This window comes from Orycteropus afer, unplaced genomic scaffold (assembly GCF_000298275.1).
Source record: "Orycteropus afer afer isolate SDZICR_OR568_19922 unplaced genomic scaffold, OryAfe1.0 scaffold00367, whole genome shotgun sequence".
In the NCBI taxonomy this organism is placed as follows: Eukaryota; Metazoa; Chordata; class Mammalia; order Tubulidentata; family Orycteropodidae; genus Orycteropus; species Orycteropus afer.
Genome location: NW_006921954.1, coordinates 2146473 through 2150408, shown reverse-complemented (window position 1 = coordinate 2150408; position 3936 = coordinate 2146473).

Here is a 3936-nt window from a genome sequence, read left to right as displayed (position 1 = left end):
GAGGAGTGGCTGGTGGGTTTGAACCATGAGCCGTCTGGTTAGCAGGCAAGTGTCTTAGCCACTATATTAACTGATAAATTGTATGTATATCAGGCAGGTTCTCAAGAGGAACAAAGTATACAGAGACAGACACAGAGAGAGAGAGATCACCTGGCCTTTCTTCCAAGTCTGTCTTAGTCTGGAAGCTCTGTTAAAACTGTCCACCACAGGTGACCCTTCTGATATTTGAAAAGTTAGTAGCATAGCTTCTGGCATCATATCCACACACAAGCCCACAGTATAACAAATTAGCAAATGGGTAGTAGACTATAAAGAAAAGGCTTGGAGACCTACTTCCAAGTATCAGCCAGTGAAGTCCATGGATTACTATATAACATTGTCCATTATATTTCTGGAAGATGAGCCTCTAAAGTTGGAAGGCAAGACACAGTAGCTGCAACATGAACTCAAACATACCAACAATCATGAAGAGGACACAGGACTAGCAGCATCTTGTTCTGTTATCCGTAAGGTTGCCATGAGTTGGGAACTAGCATTTAGAAAGAGAGAGAGAAAGCAAGAGAGAGATTGATTTTAAGGATTGACTCATATGATTGAGGGGACTGGCAAGTCCAAAGTCTGTAGGCCAGGTGACAGGCTGGAAACTTTGGCAAATATAAATGTCTTAAGACAGAATTTTGCCCTTAAGGTCTTCAACTGATAGGACAAGACCCATGCACATCACTGAATGTAATCTCCTTTACTTACAGTCAACTGATCATAAATGATAAGCACATCAACAAAATATTTTCATAGCAACATCTAGACAGTATTTCACTATAGCCTAGCCAAGTTGACACATAAAATGAACCATCACCATGTTTTAAATATTACTTTAATCTGTATTCAACAAATATATGATGTAACAAAGGATTTGTAGGTTTATTTATACTCTTAAATAAAAACAAGACATATAAATGATGATTTGGCCAATGTGAAAATATTTTGGGAAGCTTTCCCAATTGATATAATACCTATGAAAACTGACTAATCAGAAAAGGAAGTAAATTTATCCTTCAAAAATTATACACTCAATTAAATCCCTCCATCAGCACATTATAAAAACTTTTCAAAGAATTGTGGATAAAGAAGAAATAAGAGTAATTGCATTGGTATAAGAACATCAAAAGACCTATGAAACAATATGGTCATTGTTAACATGCTTTGTAGAGGGAATTCTTACACCACATTTTTGTTGTTGTTGTTATGTGCCGTCGAGTCGGCCCCGACTCATAGCGACCCCTCCTTGGGTTTCCGAGGCAGTATCACTACGGAAGTAGGATTGCCCAACCTTCCTTCCGAGGAGTGGCTGGTGGGTTTGAACCACCAGCCGTCTGGTTAGCAGGCAAGTATCTTAGCCACTATGCTACCAGAGCTCCACATTAGACGGGTTCAAATCCTGATGGACATCAGAGTAAATAAACTTGTTCATTTGCATAAAACACCACAGACACTATTGAAAGACAAATAATGAAAGGATATCTGAAAAAAATATAGCAAGAAAACACTGAGTGAGGTTAGATCAGAAGATCAACTGGGTTGAAAGGAATCTGAAATATTGGCCCGTGACTTATATGTCTCCAGCTATGAAGGAGATAATTGGTACCACTCATCTGTCAATTTGTTGCACTATGGTGGCCTACATGTTGCTGTGATGCTGGAAGCTGTGCCCCCAGGCATATAACTAGCAGGGTCACCCACGGTAGACAGATTTCATCAGAGCTTCCAGACTAAGACAGAATGGGAAAAAGGATGGGGTTGTCAAATTCTGAAAAAAATGGCCACTGAAACATTATAAACACCAGTGAAACACTGTCTGATATATGTCTGGAAGAGAGGCTGTCAGGTTGGAAGGCACTCAAAATACAACTGAGGAAGACCTGCCTCCTCAAAGTAGAGTCGATCCTAATAACATGATGGAGTAAAACTTTGGGACCTTCATATGCTGATGGGACACCACTCCAAATGGGAAGAAAGAGCTGCAAACATTCATTAACAATTGGAATGTGGAATGTACAAAATATGAATCTAGAAAAATTGGAAGTTGTCAAAAATGAAATCAAATGGCAAAAAGATCAATATCGTAGGCATTAGTGAGCTGAAATGGACTGGTATTGGTCATTTTGAATCAGATAATTATATGATATACTATGCCAGAAATGAAAAATTGAGGAGGAATTGGGTTCATTATCAAAAAGAACACTTCAAGGTGTACCCTGAAGTACAAGTTTTCAGTGACAGGATAATATCATATACCTACAAAGAAGATCAGCAGTCAGCCGCAGGGATCTAGTGAGGAGAGAGGACCCAGGCACACCCAAAGCAGGAGGATGAGAGAGCAGGAGTAAGGGGATTAAAAGCCAGGAACTCGGACAGATGAGCAGTCAGCTGCAGAGATCCAGGTGAGGAGAGAGAACCCAGGCACTCCCAAAACAGCGAGGTGGGAGAACAGAAGAAAGGGGATTAAAAGCCAGGAACCCAGACAGAGGAGCAGTCAGCTATAGGAATCCAGGTGAGGAGATGGAACCCAGGCATGCCCAAAGCAGCAGGGCAGGAGAGAGGGATAAATGGGAGTAAAAGCCCAGGAACCTAGACAGAGGAGCAGTCAGACACAGAGATCCAGGTGAGGAGAAGGAACCCAGGCATGCCCAAAGTAGCAGGGCAAGAGAGCAGGAGAAAGGGGATTAAAAGCCCAGGAATCTGAACAGAGGAGGAGACAGCCACAGGGACCCAAGTATGGGTGGTACAAGAGGTTTCCAACAGGGAGACAAACCTGTCTGTCAGTTTGTCCTATCATGGTGACATGTTGATGTGAGTTTTGAGGCTGAGCCACTGGTGTTTCAAACCCAGTGGGATGCACATGGTGCACAGGTATCAGCTCAGCTTACAGACTGAGGCAGACTAGGAAGAAGGAAGAAGCCATCCACTTCTCAAAGAATTGGCCAGGGTAAACCTTATGAGTAGCAAAGAAACACTGTTTGATACATTACCGCTCAACTTTATGAATAGTCCAATTAGGTTAGAAGGCTCTCAATATAGGACTGGGAAAGAGCTGCATCATCTGAGTAAACTCAGCCTTACTCAAATGGACAAGGTAAAGCTTTTGAGACCTCCATTTGCTGATGTGGCACCACTCAAATTGAAGAGAAACAGCTGCAGACATCCATTAATCATCAGAATATGGATGTACAAATTATGAATCTAGGAAAATTGGAAGTTGTCAAAAATGAAATGGAACACATAACGATTGATATCTTCAGCATTAGTGAGCTGAAATGGACTGGTTTTGGCCACCTTGAATCAGACAACCATATGATCTACTATGCTGGGAATGACAGTTTAAAGAGGAAGGCATGGCATTCATCATCACAAAAGATGTTTCAAGATCTGTCCTGAAGTACAATACTGTCAGTGATAGAATAATATCCATACGCCTACAAGGAAGACCCGTTAATACAACTATTATTCAAATTTATGCCCCAACCACCAAAGCCAAAGATGAGAAAATTGAAGATAATTATCAACTTTTGCAGTCTGAAATTGACCAAACATGCAATCAGGATGTGTTAATTATCACTGGTGACTGGAATGCAAAAGTTGAAAACAAAAAAGAATCACCAGTAGTTGGAAAATTTGGCCTTGGTGACAGAAATAATGCTAGAACTCGCATGGTAGAATTTTGCGAGACCAACAACTTGTTCATTGCAAACACTTTTTTCAACAACACACGTGGCAGCTCTACACGTGGACTTCACCAGATGGAACACACATGAATCAGACTGACTACATCTATGGCAAGAGGTGGTGGAAAAGCTCAATATCTTCAGCCAAAACCAGGCCAGGAGCTAATTGTGGAATAGACCATCAACTGCTCATATGCAAGTTCAACTTGAAGTT